Below are 23510 nucleotides of genomic sequence, written 5' to 3'. Positions count from 1 at the left end.
ATAATTTCATCTCACAATGTGAAGGCTTCTACGATCTATGTCAAATACCAGCCAATAGAAATGCAGCATGAAATAACATACTATTTAGCCACACACAGGCGCCTGAGCTGTCGGAAATGTATGGTTACAATAACGCGACTTACCTTCAAGCTCTCTTTGCAACACAGGCATCCCAAAGTGTAGCCATTTCCAAAGTGTGCTATCCCTCCTCCTTGTTTTTCTATGCACATGCACACTGTGGCAAGAGCTTGCTTTCTGCTGAAGCCATGGCAACCACAGCTTGATCAGGTTGACGCACAGTGAAGATGCTGCGTGTTGACTTAACTCGCAGCCTACGATAGGTACTTCATCGCAAATTGTAAAAGCATGTCAGTCACACCCAACGTTTTTAGATCCGTGTCCCACAGTGGGGCTTGAAAAAAATCGCACAATCTATAGGAAGCAAAAAGTGAACACTGTTTTTTTTAATTGTTAGTCAGTACATGTACATTATGGAAGTTGTTAGCCATTGGATCAGTATGGATCTTGCATTACTTCAGCAGCTGTGTGTTTTATTCTATTGATCACCACTACAATGCTTTTACTTTGTTGCCTGTGAATGATGCAAAAGGATTTTAATTTGTAATCTGACAAGGGATTCATCTGGATTCAAATGGGTCTGCCCACTCAACACTCCCACTCATTTTCTTGTTTTGTTGCTCTTTGGTTGACTTTCTCTCCGCTCACCTTGTCTCTGTTTCTCTGCCCGTCTCTCCCTCTGTATTTCTCTGTGGGATTTATTTCTGTCATAATTAAAAGTCCAAAATGAAGGCAATGAAGGCAGTGTGAAGCAACAGGTTCGTCACACCAGAGACCTGCAGCCTGCTGTATGTCTGCCTTTTGCTTTGTGTGTGTCTTTGTCAGTTTCAGGGTGCTTCTGATATTGGTGCATGGCACATTATTTGCCAATGGCCTGATGATCGTCAACAGGTCATGTATCTGCTGATATCGATGTCCAACTGATATATCGGTGCATCACTACCAAAAACAGTTGCGTTAAAAAGGTAAAAAATCTGCAGAAATAATTATTTCATTGTGTTCATATCTCCAAATTGCATTATTTTCCAAAAGTCTGAATCTAAATATTGACAGCACAAACCTGAACAGATGTATAGTTAGCTAAAAGCCAGTTATTGTATTACAGTTATGAGAATAAGATAACTGCTATTTAACACGTGCATTATTAAAAAAAAAAAAAAAAAGTCTTACCGTCTGAAGGTCTACTCTTTCAGTCATAATAATCCAACAAAAACCTTCCTGCTGCATCAACAAGGGCCCTCAGAGATCCAAATCCAGGAAAAGATTGAATCCAAACACATAAAATTCTTAAAGATTGATTCAAAATTTCCGCCACTGTTCATCTGTTTTTTCCTACTAACTTGTGAACTCTGAACTTTTGAGTGACACCTCATTTGACCAATCAGGACCGTTCATTCACCTTTTCTAGGCTACTATAGCCAATGGGAGCCTGAGTAGAAATGGGACTTTCTTTCTCTCCTCTCCCTGGCTGCACTACAAAGACACCTCTGCTGAAGCCTCCGCTCGTGTCCAGCAACACACCTCCAACCCCCCCCTCCACGCGCATTTGCACAAAGCAGTTAAGTGCAAGCAGCAGACAAACTTGTCCTTGACTTGAGCTGCATTGACCTGTGGCCTGCATTGTTGTGTTAGCAGGCTAATGTTAGCACACTTTAGTTAGCTCGTCGCTTCACGTCGCATGTAAATTGACACGGAATGACTGTGATCTAAAAACCCTTGCATGACATTCAAATAAGCAGTGAGCATGTTCTTCTTCTTCTCTCGTGTCCTTGACTAAAATATCTTTCATATGCAAGGGGAGGAGTCGGCCATCCCATCCATGTAAACACGGCCCGACAACAACGCAGCCAGCGGGACTCGCACTTCTCACTCATTGTAGACAGTTTTGAACCCCAGGGAGTCTTTAACATATATTTGATTTCTGATTTATTTAAGTGTAAAATATCGCACATTCTTCCTTTAAGTATGTGAGGTGCTGCTTCTCTGCTCATTGTGTCTGAAGCTTATTAAAATATTTCATAGACATATTTCACAAAGGATGTCTCTTTAGTCATGATTGGGCATTTTACTGCCTCTTTGATAGACTGTGAGAATTCCAAATTGAGGGATCAGATAAGCTGGATGTATTAGTTTAAGTATTCTTATAACTCCTTTTGGCTGAGAAAGTAAATGTCCAATCAAAAATGTACCTACCAATGCTAAAGTTTTAGGTCATACACACACACACACACACACACACACACATACACACACACACAACAGCAGCAGCCAGGAATAAAGTTAACTTTCATTTCCTGCTGTACAAAGATAACAAATGGTTCATTCAGCTGCCCCCACACACATAAATGAGCTCATTGCACTGACATTGTCTCTAACAGTGTTGGCTCCATTATTTTTATTGACGCTGTGGAGCAATTTCTAAATTAGTCCTGGCATTTGAAATATATCTACATTAATGCAACTGGTGACTAATTGCCTCGGTAGAAAGACAAAATATGTTTGTGCCTTTACCCTCTTTGCTGTGGGCATGAGTTATGAACGTTGTTTCCTGAATTAAATCCCACTTTATCAAGTTAATTATTATGCATGGAATAATTTAAACACGAGGCTTTGTTTGTGTTGAAGAATACACAGTGAATAGATGTCGCTTTTATACACAAAACAAAAAGTGACTCTTCTTTTTATCACATTGGTTTATGTTTTTGGCTAAGTTTCAACTCAGCAGCGCTTTTAGATTCTTCTTTTTTTTTTTTTTGACATTCTGAGTTTCCCGTTCAGTCCATCAGCTTTAAAGGTTTTTAGGGATCTTTTAATATTATTCAGTAACTGAATACTTTCTCTGCTCTAAAGCTCCAGAAGCACTATTTGCTGAAACCTGTTTGATGACACAGTAAACGACTTGTATGTTCTTTGGGGAGAAAGATGCTATAAAACCCATTTTCCATGGGTGTAAAGGGGGCAAAGGCAGGTTTTTGGTGTGGCAGGTGATGAATGGCTAGTGGGAGGGAATCCATCTGCTGCATCAAAACAACGGAAATGGGATCGTCCGCTGATAACAAAAAAATTGCACACTGAGAAATGAGTCTAATTCACACACAAGACCAAAACTTACTGTGGAGTCAGTGGGTGTGTGTGTGCTGCGACTTTGGGCCATCCCAACTAAATACTGCCTATCTATCATCAAAACCTTTTAATACTTCCTCAATTCAATAAGCCAATATGTTTTATGTAGTGGTCCAGGAAGATTTTGTATAGAAAGATCTTGTGTTATATTATAACAATACTAGTGGTTTTAACTTAAGTAGCCCAGAATAAAACTTCTGATGCTAAGAAAAAAAAAAAAACATATTTATACATTCCTTGCTTTTCTTCTCTTGACCTTTTACTCACTAAGTACTGAACTAATTACTGCCATTAACTTTACATAACCATAAAATTGTTCCACAATGCTGATGTCACTACAACATTTTATTGTCCAGTTCAAATTCTTTTTGCAGTTTGGAGATAACATTTCCTCACTGTACTATTTAAAGGGGATAATACGGTTAATTGTATGGATATGGTTGCCTACCTGCCTACTCTTAAAACAAAAGCAGGTGTGAGCTGTGAAATGTCTTCAGTCTACTCCTTTACACCACACTGTGTAAGATGTAGTCATGTGATGCCTATTCCAGTGTTATTGGGATCATTACACTTTGATAAGCTGAACTTTCTTTAAAAAAACAACAACATTGTACTTTTGTTCTGTTGGACTCAGACTGAGATGCAAATTATTTATTACACACATTCATTGTTTCTGTTGTGTAACGTTGTTATTTATGCTCAGGTTTTTTGCGATAGCAGCACTTTTTAGTGGCTGCTTGGCAAGCAAACAAACTGCGGGAACATAATATGATTAACATTCACGAGCATTATTCTGTGCTGCTCTACAGTTTCAAAGATGTCTGAGGGAGGAAACAGAACCATCTGTAACTTTTTCCTCCCTAAGCAGCATAAAGGATCAAGCAGCATCAAGGTTTGAGAAATAAGGTCTGTGTATGTACTACATGTTATTGTCATGCATTTTTGATGGTTCTGAGTCTGTTATTCTACAACAAATGTTTTTGAATCCATCCGTCTCAGGGTATCAGAGGATTCCTGAAGGCATGTAGATGTAAGGTAGTAAAAGTTTGGGTTTGCAGAGGAAACACGACAGGTCTTGTCAGGATTTCACGAAACATAAATTGTAATACATTTCAAAGAGGAAAGCAGATGCCACAAATCTTGTGGAAACGCTCAAAGCATTTTTTTTTTAAATTGTTCAATATTGAATTGAAAGCACAAATCATGATCCAATGTCTCTAATTTCACTTCAGCATGGTATAAGACAAGACTTAACACAATGAATGAAGTGATGTTTGCATCAGTCGTCCAGATGTATGAAAAAATCATGATTAGGTTAACCATGAGGGCTGCAGTTAGTTATGAGGAGGAAGCGTTTAAAAAAAAAAAAATGTTATGCCTTTATTGTACAGATAGGACAGGGACAGAGTCAAAAATCAGGGAGGGAGTGAGTGAGCGGGGAATGGGGCGGACACACCAACCACTAGGTTGGTACTAGTGGTACTATAGTTGGTACTATACTACCACATTCATTTCTAAAATACTTTTTAGCAGGTTAACTTTCCTCCAGATATCATTATTATTTATTTTTAACCATGACAATGATTGTTTTCTAACTGTAATATATTTATACTCTAACTTGTGACTATTCTATCATCAATATTACATGTAAACCTTGGGTCTTATATCTGTGCAGGGACAAAAAAACAACAAAATAATCAACCCAACTCTGCAGTTCCTTACTGCACATACAGTAAGCACTTTTTTGCGTACGCATTTTTTAACTACTGCAGCTGTACTCTGTACACTACCTGGTACGCACTACCTGATTAACAAAGTGGAGCAAATAGCAACAAATCAAGATACTTCTCCTCAGCACTTTGTGGAGTGTTAAACATCACAAAAAGGTGGATGAGAATTTTCAGATGTCAAAAAAAGAAGATTTAAAATGTTACTACTTCCGTTTCTTCTGCTAGGGTAAAAAATACATTGGCTCTGTTAGCGTGAAGGAGTTTTAGGTTAACATTGCTACTGCTGCTGCCACTTTGCGTTTACGTCAGCATCAAATAGTCCCCATACTGATAGAGGTTATTTATGATTTGAAAAATACATTGTCAGTGTCAAAATTTGTTTCTCAAATGTGTAACTGTGTGAATATTTGAGTGGATTTCCTTCATGAAGAGAGCAAACAGAGATAAGTATCTTTCCCTCTCATTATGTTTGAAGGATTTAAAGTGTTGCCAAGTTCCTTGGTTTATTTAAACTGCCGTCTTTGCTGCAGGAAACCAAAGTGTAAGCGACACTATTTTCAGAGAATCTGTAATTCCTTTGAGTGAAAAAAGGAAGAAAAAAAAACCCAACCTGGCCAGCAGAGCATGTCATTTTATCTCTCAGAGGGTGAGCGAGACACCCTCAAGAGCTTTCAGTTTTTAGTATTTGTGTGGGCGTGCATGTTTGAGTGTGCCTCAGGAGATGTGCTGCAACACAAAGGCCTCAGCAGCACACCAGAAAAGACAAATTAATGCCTTTTTTTTCTTCTTACATTTTGATTGAAGAGCCTTGATATGTTCCTGTTCTTCTCAGCGGGGGGGAAAGAAATTTACTCAGGCCTCTATGAGCTGGTGTGTGCACTCATTTGTAGGATTTTGTTTGTGTGGCCACAGGCGTGTGTAAGTTTGCTTTCAGTGCCCCATTGTTCCTCTATAGTTGTAAGAGAGGCATTGGAGGCGGTGTTTGCCTGCTGTCTCTATGTAAATGCTGACTTTCACTGCTAACTTTCATGAGATTTAGAATAACAATAAAAAGGCTGGTGTACATTTCTACCTGTGGCTTGTACACATCTCAGTTGGTGTTACGTATTGTGTGGGAGTTATAAACACTTCTGCCATGTAAGAGGTTCCACGATTAGAGCGTCTTCAGCTCCGAACAAGTAGAATTTCAAATTCTTTCCAGGTCTTCTTAAGTCGGAGAGAAAGCATTTGAAATGTGAAATTTATGTAATGCTAATTTAATCCCTCTCTTCTCCCGGACAGGTGCAGAGTCAGACAGAGACTGGCAACAAGAGAACAAAGTACTCACAGAAAAGGTAATGTTCTCATAGACAAACACACACTCACTCCTACGTGTGGAGACGCATTAATGAACATCCATATTTCCCCCCCTGGATATAGTCTAATGTTCAATTTAATGCTCTAATGTTCCTTAATGACGGCTTTATGTGCACGGGCTTATTGCGCATCTACCAACCTGAAGCACATCTGATCAGACAATTAGCCCTCATCTTAGACTAATTTCTATGTATGTATTCATCACCATAACTGGCTGTCTAATAGGAACACAAACGGACTGTCACTTCTCTGTCACATGGGAGGGACACACATTCTTTCAAAAACACACACATACACACACACACACACACACACACACACACACACACACACACACACACACACACACACACACACACACACATGTTTCTGTCATTGTTTAAGTTAACTAACAAAAAGTAGACTGAATACATGCATCAAGTAAATCTGCTTTTTTTTCTCTTTTGCTAAAGATGAGGCAAATACAATTTACATGCAGGCCTTTGTTTCTTTCCCTTCAATGTCTGTTTCTACCAAATACGTTTTTTCTCATCCGCCAAGCATCGATGAATTTCAACTTGCATCTAAATCATTTTGTGCATTGCTGTTTATGAAACTTAAAGGCCAAAAGTCCCAAAATCAGTTTCATAAAGTTATTGGAAACAAATTCCAAAAATTAAAGCCAGCCTTTGAGTCACTTCCTTTGTCTTCTGTATTGTGAAAATATCCAATTTTCATAAATACATAGTTTAAAAAAAAATGTTGTTACTGTTTATATGCAGTTATAAAATCCCAGTGCACCAAAGACAGCAGCAGAGCAGTTTGTAATGTTTCTAGCAGACAGTAGTTGATCAGCCAACAGAGTCGTTGTGTTTTCTGTTTCACGAAGTCCATTGTCACGCTGCCCTCTGTTCCTGTCATGCTTTCTTGTTTCTTTTCTAACCCAGTTAGTTTTATTGTTTGTGTTAACTTTGAGACTAGGTTTGTTGAGCTCACCCACCTCTCAAAAACACAGAAACATTACATTTCTTCGTGATGTTTCCCAAATGTCATGTTTGACATCATCCAGCCCTACAGTCAAACCAACGTTTATGCTGGCATAAAGGTGGCTGTCACATAACAACATCCTATCTGAAAGCCCCTCAACCACTTAACTCTTATCAAAACTAGCAAACAAAGCAAAGGCATCCACAACACCCTGTTTACACCTTTATTTATTTTTAGAATACGTTTATATCATTTATGTTGTCCAGCTGGGAGAAAGAGGAAAAAGAAAGCTATATTGTGTACGGAAAATGGTTTTCCATGCTGGTATACTGAGCTTTAAGGTGTTATTTTGTAAATAATGCAATACATTTGACAATGTTAGCAATACTATTGTACATTAAAGACAATATATATATGGTGTGGCAGAGGTTTTACTGGCTTATTTTGAATTCTGGCATTAGGCTGGTTCATGGGCTGGTTTTTGGGCTGGCTTTATGAGCTGTTGGGCTGGTTCGGGGCTAGTTTTGATTGGCCATTGGGCTAGTTTTGATTGGCCATTGGGCTGGTTTTGTCACACAGACCTGGAAACTACAAGTTAGTTAATCTAGCTGACATTAAGCTTGAGATCTGGTCACCAAATTAAAATCCACCAATTAGTCTGCTACCTATTACAGTACCAGAATTGAATGTGCCCAGAGCAATAGCCGTTTTGCACACACACAGGTTTTAACTAGGTCTCTTGGGATGTTTCTTTTAGTGTAGTATACTGTACATATAGTTGTTGAAGAACTTGCAAAAGTGCAAGTGAAACAATGTTTGTGCTCTTCTTGTAGAATGCATTGCAGCCCAAGCTATTATTGCTACATGTCATCTGCATCCCTGATCGGGGAATACACTACACTTCTCTGCTTAATTACTTGTGGAGTAAGCAACAAGGTTATGCAAATCACTTAATCAAATTTTCAGCCCTGAGATCTGACAAAACAGGTCCATGACCCACTCTCTTCACCAGACCAGTGAGATATCCCGCACAGATTTTAAATTTGAACAGTGATTATCAGGAGTGTAGCAGGTGTCGTCAGGGTACATCCTGAGCTGCAGAACACCTATCATCATCACAGAGCTGCCAGTTGTTTAAACAGGATTATGATGAGAAGCTGTCAGTGTATTATCCATGAACACTGCTTTTCACGCAGTCTTTGCAGACGCAGCTTTATTGTGTGAATATGTATTACTTAACAAAACACATAGGGGAGTTTGACTGGACTGTTTCCCCATACATTTATGATCTGATGCTCTACCTTATAGTTCATTAATGGCCCTTTGCGACACAACAGATTTTTCATGTGGAATCATCAGACCATTATTCAGAGTCTCTTACCTGGACATTTGAGCTGCTTGACGTTGTCCCATTGTAATAGTGTGTGTTTGGATGAGGGATCAAAGATTTCTTATGTGTGGTTTGATGCTGATCTGACAGAGCACATCCTGGTTCAGTAGTGTCTCTTCATTAAATTGAATGAATGAGAGAAGCTGTTTTGGGTTATAACAGCTTATCTACGAAAATAGATAATTTGGAGAGCGTCTACTAAGGCACAAAGAGGGAGGGTAATTTCAGAAACAAGTCGTAAAATGAAGGAGGACAGGATTCAAACAGCGGGGTAAAATAAGATATAAAATATATGGCACTGTTGTTTGAACACCAACCTTCTCCGTGATTTAGCTGGGGTTTTTTTTATCCTGCATTCATTAAACATCAGGAGGGATGCCCCCTGCAGCTCCAGCCATGATTCGGAATCCACTAAACTACTGAACATGAAGTGGGCGAGCATGCTGAAGAATATTTATCTCAGAATGAGTTGGTTTATTCTGACTGAGGTGTTTTGATTGAGCAGATTATCTTCTGTTTCGTGGAAGAATTAAAGACTCCGTGTCAACATACAAAAGCTATTGAAACAGGTGCAATAGATGAGAGGAGAAACATGACTGGATGACTGAAATAGCAGTGTAAGACTGTGCAAAGCTGAACTCAAGAGAAACTTAAAAAAAGGGAGATATTCACAAGTAAGCAAGGGAAAAGAAAGACAAAGGTAAAAGCAGAGCAAAGAAAGTAGCAGCACACGCAGAGTGAAGACAGGAGGTGAGAATGACGGCAGTGGAAGCCTTTGATCTCAGGTTTCTAATCAATGGGGATTATGGTCCTTGTGCCTGTGTCAGTCCTGATTATGGCAGCAGAGCCGGGGGACAGTGGTGCATCCAGAAGAGGAGAAGGCAAATAGCTCCTTCTTCTTAAGCGATAGGTTCTGCACAATCCTGTCTGAGTGTGATCACAAATCTTAGCTGTTAGACAGGATGTAAACATGAATACAGTAATGAGTGTGAGTGCAACTCCCAGTGTGTAAATCTTGGTCACACCCTAACATATTATGCAGAGACAGTGCAGAGATAGTGCAGTCACACACAGTCAACCAAAGTGCTACATAGTGACTCTAATATCCCAGCACTTTGGGAGGACGTCTTGACTGTGTGGAGTAAACATTGTGAAAACACCGAAATCATTTGAAACACAACGGTACTATAAACTGCAACGCAGGGACAGACAGACCCTGGAGAACTACTTGAAAACCTTTGAATGTGAATCCTTTCTCTTTTTTTTTTTCTTTCATTCTTCTGCTCGACTGCAGACAGATTTCATCGTGTATATCTTGGGAGTTAAGATGTCAGGATTTTTCATGACGTTTGCCTGAGACAGCTTTTGGTATATAATAGATTTTACTTTTTGACTTTATGTTTTTTGGGCTTATAACAAACAATATTGTAAAGCTCACTTTATTATTTTTTTATTACACTGGGTAGGATTGCCAACAGCATCATACTAAAGACCATAATAATATACCATAGTAGAAAAAATAAATATCAAAGCATTCAAACAGAACTGAACATACTCACATGAGAAGATTTTGGTTTCGTCATGACTTAGGAAATTGGTTTCTGAACTTTTTAAAGAGAAGCTGAAAAAAATGTTTGATTTTTTTGCATCCATATTGCTACCCAGAGTGCAATTCTACCATCTAATGAGTAGCTTTAAGAGGTCAAAGCAGACCCGGAAAATACTTTTTTTTCTGACTGCACTACCAAACAATGTCATCCATTTTTCTCCTCCAAACTCTAGTGTCAGAGAAATGTTTAATTAAGGCTTGACACATTAACTGTCCCTTTAAATATGCTTTTTCTTTATTTTAAGCTTTTCCTTTACTGTAGAGGATTCATTCCATTTCTGCTATCACCAGGTTAAAACCATTCCGGTAAAAATAGTCAGAGCAGACTGTGACTGTGACAGCTATCTGCTAACAAACTGAACCTTGGTATCTCTACCACCAAGCAATTCCTGGAACTGATACCATCACCATCTGATGTCCTGGTACAGAGATTCAGCCAAATTAACTATTCAGTCTGACCTTTCTACCCTCTTCACTGGAATAATCCTTGTCAATTTTACCCTGAGTTAGTGATCCATATAGGATACATTAACAGTCTGACCCCACCTCTTAATACTTAAACTTACCTTTAAAGATGATAGTGAGCACTGAGTAGTTTTCTTAATGCAGTATTTAAAATCGTCGTTTAACAATAGTGTATCAACTAGGGTTGTCAAGATATTAGAATTATACACTTTTATAAAATACTTTCAAACAATAATTCACACAATATAAATGCTTCAAAAAAAGAATCTAAAATGTTATGGTGATTCTATCGTCATTGAAAACGTGGTCTCAAAAGAGATCAAAGTATCAACATTTTTGACAAACATAGTTTGTACATTTGTATTTCTTGGTTGTTTGCTTCACTGTAATCAACTCTTTTCTACATATGTCAAACATACAAGGCTATGGCACAGCAAGTCGCACAGGAGCATGTCTCTGTAGGCTATTATACAACTCTAATCGTAGAGAAAAATGCAGTTTTGGTGAAATGGCCATTCAAGCAAGTTGCATGAAAGAACAACTAAAACAGAAGCTGACCAACACAATGCAGTCCAAGAAGTGTCTCTCCCCAAAGTAATTTTTTGAAAGACTCATCAGACAGTCTGTAGGGCTCTAATATAGAAAGTATGATAATCCACAATCATCTGTCTAGACTGTGAAATGACCAGAGCAGCATTACCTCCAGAGCTCAAGCTGTGCTTGGACTCATAAGGGCTTATAACTCAGATATAGGTAGGCACTCGTCCTAGACGTGTCTTTAGGGTAATGAATAAGATTTTCAGATCGTTACTTCTTTGAACTGGTTGTCATTACACTAAGATCAAGTCAGGACTTCTACAAGAGCTAGCTTCCTGATAAGGACTGATGAATTCTTGGTATTTTTACAAAGCGGAAATGTAACATATCCATCATCTTTTGAAACATCTTTTTGACATACCCTTGTAAAATGATTGAATGAAAGTTTTTTCTTGTCACTGTAACTTTGCTAAATGTTGCTTAGTGCTGTGCTCATGATGGATTAACATTGTGTTTTTGTAATAAAGCAAATAGTAAGCTGTATGTCTTGAGATAACATTTGTTATGAATTGACGCCATCCAAATATAGATTGATTGATTGATGATTGTCAAGAGACTCGACCAATCAGATTGCATGCCTTGAAATCTGGAGTGGGACTTTTCCTATCCCTTCAATGACCAATCTCTCTCTCTTCAGCTTGATCTGTAATGAAAGGCTCAGCAGGTTTCTCATTACTTTGTGTAGTTTAATCAATAATACAAGCCCCACAAGTCCAATCATAGCTTTATCAATAATGTATTTTTTTTTACCTGTTTGACTCAACCTGACCTCACTCAATAATGGAGGTCCAACCAATATATCTGGGAAAAACCAAGTACTATAATAAGTTGACCTATTTTGGTAGCTTCAGGTAAAGATGGTTGTCATGTAACTTTTGATCATAATATGTATTTCATGGCAGTCAATGTTCAGTCTGCTAGCATTGGTATTATTGTTCCGGTTTGGTTTAAAGTACATGTATGTAACAATATTGTTGAAGAAAATCTTGATTAATGTGTTTTTTTTTTACCTCTTTGATTTAATTAGAGGACACGGAGAGCAAAGTAGATGAAGATTGCATGAGCCATTACCATACTTTATTAAAAGTATACCAAAAGCAAGTGTTCATGTCAAGAGGAACACAAGCCAATAGTCATAATAATGCCCGTCAATAAAACATTATGTTGTTCAGGCTTTAAAATAAACACCTATTGAGGTTCTGTGCCATTGAGCTGTTTATTCGGTAATTGAATACAATCCCTCCTGAGCGCCCAGAGCACTTCTTCCCTCACCCATCACAGCATCGAACAGACAGCAGCACAGAACAATTTGTCAATCCTTTTGATCCTCCCTAGCTGCTTTATCGTCTCAGCACAGCTTATGGTATTTGGATTGTTGCTGTTCTTTTTTAATATCATTTCAACTCACCTTATTACATAGAACAGAGAGATGGACATCCAGCACAGGTGGAAGGAGGACGACTCCTTTTTTTTCATCCCCATCTATTCCTATATTCAAAATGTACAGGAGCATGCATTGTCATTTCTTTCCGACGAGCAGCAGAAGCTTTTGAAAGGGAAAGATGAAAGGAGAGAAATGGCTTGCTGGAAAGAAGGGGAGACCAACAGACAACAACAGCTCATGAGGTGACAGAAGGTTTTTGAAGTTTTTTTTTGTTCATTTTCTGTTTTAGGTCATAACTGAGCAGACAAAAATGAGAGAAGATGAGGAGAGAATGCATGTCAAACCCCCTGACAGGCTGTTTGATGTGTTTCTATGAAGGCAGATAAGTGGAGAGACAAATTGTGAAATAGATCTTTCTAAAAGCCTTATGTAAGTGTTTTGCCTCTCAGACTCCTAAGATAAAAATACATGTCTGTAAACTAGTCTTGGGAGGAGAAAGTGGGGGTGAAGTGCAGCAAAGGGTCGGAATCAAACTCACTGCAACAAGAACTTTAGCCTCTGAACAGGAGGTGCACACTCCATCCACTGAGATTAACTAGTGCCCCTTCAATGTCTTTGTTCAAAAAGAAAATCATTGGTGGATGTCGCTCACTCTCTCCAAAGCACTCTTCAACCCAGATTACAACCATAAACAAAATAAATCCGTTTGGTGTGGGGAAAAAAACTATTCCTCTAGCACTCTCCTGCTGCAAACGTGTGTCGTTTTGACAGCAAGATGAGCTACTTCTAACTTGTTTGCAGTGTTTAATAGAGCCGGACCGATTAATCGGCCAGCCGATAACATCGGCCGATATTGGCATATCCAGTGACTATCGATATTGGCTAATCGCATTTATCGCAGATATTACTAGATTTATTCACCAGTCAAATAGCGTATCATCTGAGTATCATTGTATTAAACTAGCAGTTCTAGTTCACCAGCAGAATGAGCTATATGGATTACAACGAGCATTATCACTCTCCAAGTATCAAGCGGTGTTGCACGTACTTGCGCAGTTACTTTCCAGTTGAGTGACCATCTCGTCTTCATTATATATCTTTTCCACAAGTGTTTTATAACTGCATTTAAGGGATCAATACAATAAATGTGTATATCTATAGCTATCTATCTCTACAGATCGATGTAAGATCTGAGAAAGATATCGGCTAATTTATCGGTATATAGTTTTTTCTCTGTCCCTAATATCGATATCAGACCCAAAAATTCCATATCGGTCTGGCTCTAGTGTTTAAACTTTAGGAGGTTCTTACCCTGAGCTGATTCACCTTCACAGGACTCATCCCCCACCAAACGGACAGACAAAGTTAGTATATTCAGGAAAATTAAATCGCAGCTTAACTTTTAAAGTCTGTGTTTTTTTTAATGACATTGGGCAGGGCTTCATGGCCTTCAAGCTGAGCTCCTGCTGATTTTTGTTCATGAGCTGAAAAGTCTTCACCTGCTTATATGATGCAGCTAAAACGACAGCTGTAAACTACGAAAACTATGACAACGTGCCTCTTACAGATGCACCAATAGACATACATTACTATGGCAGGTGTTTGATATGAATTCTTAACAAATACAAAAAGGAACAAATAGTGAATGCTTGTTGTTGAATGGTTAAATACGGTGTGTCTCACAATATTTGAGTCTGAAAGTTGTAAAAGAACTAAACACTATGCAGTTTGGAGCAGAATTTAGACAATTAGATCAAAAGAAACCTCTTTTTTTTGCACTACATCGGTTGTTAGTACCTTTTTGTGGTAAGCCACATTTGATGTAGTTAACTAATACTTTTAACATTTGTACATTTTATTTCTATTTTTCTCCTGAGGTTGAACTTTTCTTCCATTCTAAAGCAACCAGCAGGCAGCTCCAAAATGGAAAATGAGTTTGCTAAAAGCCTTGTATTGTGTCAGGACAGAATAGAAGAGCAGTGAGTATTCAGCTGTAGCAGACAGTGAGAGAAAGAAAAGATCCATTCACTTCCTCCTGACTCATAGTTGGTTGAATCTCAAAAAAGATTTAAGTATTTACCTTCAATGTCTGAATTTTTTAAGCGTCCTCTCACGCTCCATCATCCGTCCATCCTTCCCTGGCTCGCTCTGTTGCCTGGGCCCTTTTTCAAGAACCTGTCCACTTCAAGTCTCTTCTTCCAGCTGATCGTTTTTTCCTTTTTATCCTGTTCTCTTATGTCCTGTTATTCTGTCCGTCTGAATGCATCTTTTGTTGGTTTTACGCTCTTCTAACCTTTTGTCACAATTTAGATCGGCAAATCTTGCACTGTAAATTTACTTTTCTAAAAAAATATACTAAGCTACTATAAATTCTTAAAAATGAAAATTTAAAGGTCACATATTATACTTGTTTTTTAAAAAGTCTCAGAGATCCTGTGAATTTTCTTGATCTAAATCCACTCTGATGCTGTATTTTATCATCAGCTATTTCTGTGTCTGTAGCTTTAAATGCAAATGAGCTGGGTTAGACCACGCCCCTCTGGGAAGGAATGTGGCTCATGCTTTCTCGCTCCATGACCTATTGTTTATGATGAAAAGGCAGACTCAGAGTGTAGAACAAACACCTAGCTGTGGGAGTGTCACCCATCTGGGGGGAGGGGTTACTTCCCTCTGTGATGTCATAAAGGGAAACTCTCCTAACGGTCTGTTTGGGCACACATTTTCAGAAAAATGGAGCAGGCAAAAGATGGAAAGGATGGACTTTTCTCATATTGGGGGGAGAGAACATATATGCAAGGTGCTCATATCACACCTCTATCCTTCAAAATAAAACTCTTGACTACTGCCATAACTATTGATTGAACATAATTTCATGGCTCAGTACAGTGGCCATGTAAATATAATGAGATAATTTGTTACATAAAAGAAAAGATATGGTTCTGTGACATGTTTTTCAAACTTTGAGCAAGACATTTTTCGGCACAGCCATTAGCCTTGGACTACACAGACAGTATTTATTTTCATAGCATACTTATATTCATTGTTGTTTTGGTCTCTAAAGGGCATTAACTGATGAACATATTAGGAAAAAATAAAATATGCCAACTTTGCCTGTAGTGATCACTAATAAAATAATGCTGTGCTTCATTTTTATATATTAATACCAACAGTATGAGTTGACCCTGCACATTATTTTTTCCTGTTTCAATAACATGTTACTTCAAATAAAGCTGTAAATAAGCAACCAACCTGCAGCTCAAATGATGATTACTGTATTGGACCAATTATGAATGAAATATAAGATACCCCTCTCCCTTTTCAAGATTATTTTGGGTAAAAGACTTTGATTGGAAAAGAATCTTGTTTACAAAAAACAATTTTATTTGATACGAATGATCACACAAACACGTGAAATAAACAAAGTTGTTTTTTAGGTCTATGAGTTATTTAAAATAATACGATACAGTATGTAATGCATTTGGAAAAGAGACATGCACTGTAGAATTAACCTGTAGGCATTAGAATATATATATTACCACAGTCCCTAATGGGAGGTATTTCACTTCATCTTGCTTTAGATATGTCCTAATTCAGTCTCTTCTTGCGAAAAACAAAAATAGTATTGCTACAAAAAAATCCATAAATTCTTTTAGAAGATCAAATACTCTTTTGCCCTTTTTTTACCTTGTGTTATCTCAGTGCTTCCTGTAAAAATGTGTTTACATCATCCTTGATAAATCAGATACAGTGTGCAAGTAGTCATCAGGCAGCCTGAGGTTGTATTGTTTGTAGTACAATGCAATCAATTTCTTGGTCCCATCTTTTGCCATGAAACAGCCCTGAAACAGAAGAAAAGACTTGTGTAGCCCTCTGGCTGCGGGGGGAAGCCAATGAAAGGCAATTTGGCCAGAGTGATGGGAATAATGAGAAAAGCATCGTAATGTTGCCAGAGTCCAATTTACAAGGTGGAGAGAGAGAGTGACTGAAAGAGCTTTAAGAGAAACAGGGACAGAGAACAAATGAGAGGAACAAGTGAGGGAGGGAGAGAGAGAGAGACAGAGAGAGAGAGAGAGAGGGAGGGAGGGAGGGAGAGAGAGCGCCCACGCAAGAAGGCCTAGTATTGGTTTTGTGTTCATGTTGAGGTGGCTGCACATTAACCTGTGCAAATAGAGGTTATGACTTTACTTCAATAGGGCGAGCAAGGAGGGGACAACAGGGCTCCTGCCAGAAAAAGAAAGAGAAAGAGAAAAAGCAACAAATTCAGCAGTAAGAACATTTAGTATTTCTATCTTTACCGTAAGTAGCTCTGGCCTGAGATCAACTGTAGATATGTCATTTTACAGGTTACTCTGGAAGAACTGAAGATGGTGAAAATGCCAATTACCCATCATGGAAAAGGAGAGCAGCAAAGAAGAGAAGATCGACCAGGAGAGAGCAAAAGTGATTTTCTCAAAAGATGTGAATAAGGAGACAAGAGAGTACAGGCACTGAAAAAAATCAAGCACAGCAGTATAACGCTGCAGATCAGGAGCAAGATCTCAGCAGGTGGATCTTTCAATTTCCCTGCTACTGGTTCAGGGGTGAGCTCTACATCCAGCCTGCAGCCTCTTTAACCACAACCAGTGCTTGAGGCTTCCAGTTCAGAGTTCACAGTGTTACTCACAGTTAACTTGACCTTCAAGGCCCCCCCGCCCCCCTAATATAATGGTAGGGGAAACACTGCATTCTGATGGACTGGAGAGGCATTAGAGGTTACAGTTACATCTGCAGTGCAGACAGCTTGTTCTTACAACGCCTTCTCAATTAACATGTTTACACCTGCTATCTAAGTGTGTTTAAAATGCATCATGAGTATGTGTTTGTGATTGTGTCTGTCTTCCCTGATCTGTACACAAAAACCACATTGCCTAAAACAACTTAATAAGCCTATGAAAAACATGATAAAACTGTAATGCAGAGTATTGGGACTAATCACATCCATGTTCAAGTCTCACAGTCTCACCGTCTGTCTTTCTACATTTCTGCACACAATTGACTTGTAATTTAAAAAAAAGTACACTGACCTTTACTGATTCAACTTAATGGCCAATTTGTCCTGTAGTTTGTTGATACACTACATTTAGACATGTTGGGACTGATGTGACTGATGGTGTCCCACACCATAACCTGGGCGATTGGTGTGTTTACATCTGTAGTTTGAGCTTCCAACTTGTGATCAGAATACACCTGTTAGTACCAGGTGTTAGGGCCACTCTCCTCCTAAAGGGGCTCTAAAAGGATAGTTACTGAGATGTGTTTGCCAAGGTTGACGTTTCTGTGCTCACCAAGCCCCTCCCCCAGTGGCTGCAGGGAAGAGAAAAGACCCCATACGCAGATGGAAACAAGTTTCTACAGGGCAGACAGCAAGCACTTAGTGGAGAGGCAACAGTATAAAAAGCCCTGTGGCTATGCGAAGTGTGGGAACCACACACACACACACACACACACACACACACACACACACACACGCAAGCAATGAGAGTTAATGAAGCTTTCCCTTGCATATCCCTTCCATAATCCAACGGGGATGCTAATCTCCTGTGGGTCCCCTAACTGCTAAAACACACAGATACACACACCTACACACACATTTATTGAGATATAGTCTGTGATCATGAGCAGTGTGTGGGAGGGGAGGCATTGTGGCTGTGTCTCGTTTCATGATGCAGCTGGTTGGATTACAGAGACTCGTTTGGCTGGTTTTTCCTTCATCTTTGTTTTCTGTCACTTGAACCCACTCGTCAGCTCGTCTGTTTTGTTCATTATTAATTAAAAAGCTCCGTAATCATCATGTAACTCTCACTCCTGTAACTCTCACTCCTGTCTGCAATTATAGTCATTTTGTCGCACACTGTGCACGTTTTTTTCCATCTCTTGAGATTTTGCTTGTGTTTTTATATATATATATATTTTTTAGCACCTCATCTGATTCCTCTGAAGTCCATTAGAGTTGCTCTTCAAAGTGTTACTGCAGTGGGCACAGAGTGTTTTAAGAATAAGGCCCACAGGTGCATTAACGTTGTGACCCATTGTGAATTCAGCCTTCCACTGAGCTCCACTGAAGAGCAGAACACAATTCACTCGCATATGTCACGGCTCCTTTCATTCATCCGTGGTGAGAAAAATCATTGTGGATGATGGAGGGGGTAGTGCTCACTGCAGCTGTTAGTACTGTTGTGATAATAACAAGCTGTCATCTTTTTGTTGCCTGCTACGAAGGAGATGTGAAAGACAACTTTTCGCACCTCCGATAAAAAGTATGAGCGAGCTGTACAGCCTGAGCAAAAGTTGAGCTGTGACTCAAAACAACATTTTGAGTTTTTAGGAAAACGTAGCACAACTCATGTTTTGACTTTGTAGCCAGTAGTGGCATTAGTTTGTGTTGAAAAAGTAAATTGTGCATTTCAGTTTTATGAAAGACTCTCTTACTTGTCAAGAAAGATTACGACCCAAATACTGAGAAAACTGGATTGGACTAATGTTTTCTTCATTACGAAAGGGCTTCATTTTCTGTAGAAATGTAGATAAACTGTACATCAGAACTTAAATGATCCACTTTGACATCCCAAATTATTAAGTGAACTATGGTTTAAAGCCTCTAGTTTAGCATCTTAGACGACAGCCTGACAAGACGGAGGGATATGCATCATTACACCTACTGCTGAGAGTTTGCTGTGATATGACGACGTGTCTATCCTTTAGCTTTTTTTTTTTTTTTTTAATCATAAACTCATTGAAAACATTTGTACTGATATAATAAGTCAAGTGCAAGGATTGGTCATGCATGGAACATTCAGTGCACGACCACGCAGTGACGCAGTCGCTAGAAAAGCTTTGCTAGCTAAAGTTTTGGTACAGCGCATGCTCCCAGCATTTTTGTGGCTAGCTAGACACTGTGTCTCTGTGTTATCGGACCCTTATTCAACCATAGAGGTTGCCCCCTGCTGGACATTACAGAGATTGCAGGTTTAAGGCATGTCCACATTGGCTTCACTTTTCATACCCGGAGGCTGCATGAACTTCCTTAATACAGTCAGTGTTAAAACAGATAAAATTATCATTTAACGGCCAGAATGCCGCACTGGATAACAAGTTCCTCTGTTATGATAATTAATGTGAAAACATAATTATTTTTATTTTGAGTTGATCCCACGTATCAAAAACACTAATCAGAGCACTTAACACATGTTTATCCATGGCTTAAACTAGTCCCAAACAAATACAACATTTACTTCTCTCCAAAGTTACAAATGATTAAATCTGGTTCACAACTTAACTAAAAATAAAATTCTTTCTTTTTAAATTTACGTTATCATACAATTTCTTTATAAATGGACATCAGCAAGTACGGGAAAGACAATAACATTGGTGTCTCTTTAAAACAATTAAAAATGTCTTCACATCCTTAAGAACATGTTGCCACTCTGTGCCTCTTCCACACAACACAACCCACACTGGGATGGAGTTATTAAAATAAACATTTTTCGTCTGAAGACATACAGTCACAGCTACTTTATGAGGTAAACTTGGTAATTCAAACTGCCAGCTCCTCTTAACAGTGAATAATGTGACTGCAGTGGAATATGTTTAGTATGCAGACAGGGTCAGGAAGTTCAGTAAGTGCTGGAGTAAAGATTAAAATTAGAGATTTGTGGGATTTATGCAGAGTTGCTGATATTGCGACACTACAGGGTATTGACTTTGCGGTGAATATAGTGACCATGTGGTTGGTGGCAGCTTTTTTATTTATTTATTTTTTATACAAAAACAACAACTTCTCAAGGAGAAAGGTCAGAGGAAAACAGCTGGGGAGAAGAAACACAATAAGGGACACTTTGTTATGCACCTCAGGATAATTCAAGAACTCTGACACTGACATCAAATGTCAGATGTAAGATAGTAAAGCCGAATTGTGAAAATACAAATCCCCCAGAGTATCCACAGCACCTTGTTGAATTAATGCCTTAAAGAACATGATGTTTCATGGAGAAAAGACCAGTCCTATCCTTTATCACAGAAGTATTCTTTGATTTTAATAAATGTATCCTTTATTAATCCCGCGAGGGGAAATTCATTCATTCATTCATTCATTTTTACACTCTGTCTAATGAACATGAACACACACATAGGCCGAAGTACACACACATGCACAAACAGGATCCTACGGACATGCATTAATGGAGAGGTCTCAGAGTGAGGGGGCTACCCACAGCGAGCGCTCCAGAGCAGTTTTGGGGTTCGGTGCCTTGCTCAAGGGCACCTCTGCAGTGCTCAGGCAGTGGACTGGCACCTCTCCAGCTACCAGACTAACTTCTGGACTTGGTCCGTGCCGGGACTTGAATCGGCGACCCTCCGATTCCCAACCCAAGTCCCTACAGACTGAGCTACTGCCGCCCCATTATAGTGTTTACAGAGTTTATGTCAGGGTCAAAAAGGCCAACATTAATTCCTCATAAGAAGAATGAGTATGTCTTTTGAACAGGATATTTTCACAAGCGTGGGCATTGCCAGATAAAGCCACACAGCTGCAATAAACCCCTTTGCAGTGCGAGCTTTGACCTGGTGTTTGAAACCACAAATCCCAGTAATCCCTAAAGTGAAATTTTCATTTACAGGTCCTATTAAGCAAAATCAAATGGGCTGAAGTCATATCAGTAGAGCTAAACAAGGGGTGTGTTTCCCCTTTATGCTCATCCAAGAGTCTATGCATGTAGTCCTTATGGTGAGTTCCGCTCCTTTTGGCAGCTGGCTATCCACCCGGGCGTGCATTTGGTCAGAAGAAGCAGGCCACATATGATACATAAAAGTTTGTACCCCAGCTTTTTTAAGGATGTGGACCCCAGAGAAAATCTGTCTTGGAAAGATGACACACCAAGGCTAGCTAGTAGCTACAGTAGCTTGAAAGAAGGATATGGGGCAAGACTACATTTTTGTTGTTGTCTTTAATACCAACTTTTTTTTGGTTCATGTTCAGTCATTTTTTCTCTATGCTATGCATGTCTTTTTTTATTTATTTATGTATTAATAAGATATGACAGTTGAAGAAAGACAGGAAATGTGGTGTAGAGGGGACGGGATGACATGCAAATGGTTCTGATTTGGAGTTGAAGCATTGCAACAAAGACTGTAGCCTCTGTAGATGGGTTTACTGCTCTACCAACTGAGCTAAACCAGCACCCCCAGGCTGTATATTTCTTGTTTTACTTTACAATGTTTCTTAAATTAAAAGGAAAAATTAAAACAAATTAAAAGAGTATAATTATCCCACCAAAAACTATAAAAAAAATGTTTATCTTGGAACATTTTTGAATATCAACTGAATACAAAGCGAGAGTCGGGGTATTTAGACAGGGAGATATGCATAATCTGCCACAGATAGTACCTGTGCAAGGGGCAAATACCCCCCCAGCACCAAGTCACTGAGCATCATGGACAGGGACAGTTCAGGCCGGTGGCAGCCAACTAAAAGAGGTGGCTAAAGCTTCTGCGTGCGTTGCCAGATACAGCTGTGAGAACAGACATGAATGCCTTAAAGCTGCTGTTATGCAATATCTGGTTGTCAAATGGTTCCATTTAGATTATTTTTTATAGCGTTTCACTCACGATGTGCTGTGGATTTTGCACACACAAAGAAGGCAAATGCATTGCGTATGGTATTTTTGTATGCCATCCTGAATACTGCAGTTTTTCCCTTCAGCCTGCTGTGTTTCTCTTGATGCTTTTGTTCTGACGTCGTGTCAACTGTCACAGCAATATTGTCAGTAAAAATGTCCAAATCACAGGATTTAAATTCCTTTTCTCTCCCACTGAACCTACTTACTCCTTCTATTTTCCTCCCTTTGCTTGGGTGTAAATATCAAAAACATTCCTGCGGGCATGGTGTGTGTTTCGGAGTTTGCTCCAGTAGCATTACTGCTCATTTTGTACCTTGAGGGATATTTGCAAGAGATGAGACACAAATGTATTGGTATTAGTTTGTAAATGTTTTTATGACTCAAGGGGCCTTAGTAGTATTTTAATATTATTGCTTTTCTAACAGCTAATGTAAACTGATGTTTCTTCCAATATCTGACATTGACTTTGTTTACAGAGGATATGTAGGGAGGCTGAGCTACAGCTACATTTACATTAATGACAGAAACTTGAGTCCTTTAAATACTTTTCTTTACTGTTTCAGTCAGGGCAGACACGTGAATGAAGAGCAGAATATTTATTGAATAAATTATATGACAATATGATGATATGGTTTGACAGAATATCTTGGGTGCTTGGACCGTAACGAGTGACTTGTGATCGGCTGATGACTGCTTTGAGGGGGGGACACTCACACTGATGATTCTGTATGGACTGGGCGGTGATGCGGAGGAGGAGGGGGCGCCCGTTATGGCAGTATGAAGGAACTAAAGGCAGATTGAAAAAAAGAAAGCATGAAGGTGATAGGCTAACGATAGGCTAACGATGAGGGTGAGAAACCACGCGATTGGGTCAATGAGACCAGCTGAAGAGACAGCTGTTTTCCCTATGACAGCCCTATGAAAGTGTAAATTAGCATGCGATAAAGACAGTAAGAAATAATCAACAACTGTGAATGCAGAGTATAATCTTCCAGCTGAACGTAAGCTAGAGCCTGATATAACCGAGTAAGTTATTTTTCAATGAGCCCTGGCTTGTCCAAAGTCCAGCACCATATCTGTATGCTGTGTGAGAGATAATAATAAAGATGTTTTCAAGCCTCCGTAGAGATTGGATTAGTATCTCAGTGTAATGACACTG

At 39.1% G+C, this 23510-nt stretch overlaps 1 protein-coding gene across 3 annotated transcripts in view; it reads left to right on the top strand.

Annotated features, from left to right (window-relative positions):
- tnr (tenascin R (restrictin, janusin)) overlaps nt 1-23510 on the top strand; it is a 166090-nt gene that overhangs the window by 65665 nt on the left and 76915 nt on the right. For all 3 annotated transcript variants that reach the window (XM_061044662.1, XM_061044663.1, XM_061044664.1), the window contains exon 3: nt 6213-6265. The gene's annotated coding sequence lies outside the window, so the exon portion shown is untranslated. The remainder of the gene's footprint in view (nt 1-6212; nt 6266-23510) is intronic.

Source organism: Labrus mixtus, chromosome 8, assembly GCF_963584025.1.
Source record: "Labrus mixtus chromosome 8, fLabMix1.1, whole genome shotgun sequence".
Classification (NCBI taxonomy): domain Eukaryota; kingdom Metazoa; phylum Chordata; class Actinopteri; order Labriformes; family Labridae; genus Labrus; species Labrus mixtus.
This window is presented reverse-complemented; position numbering and strand designations above follow the sequence as displayed.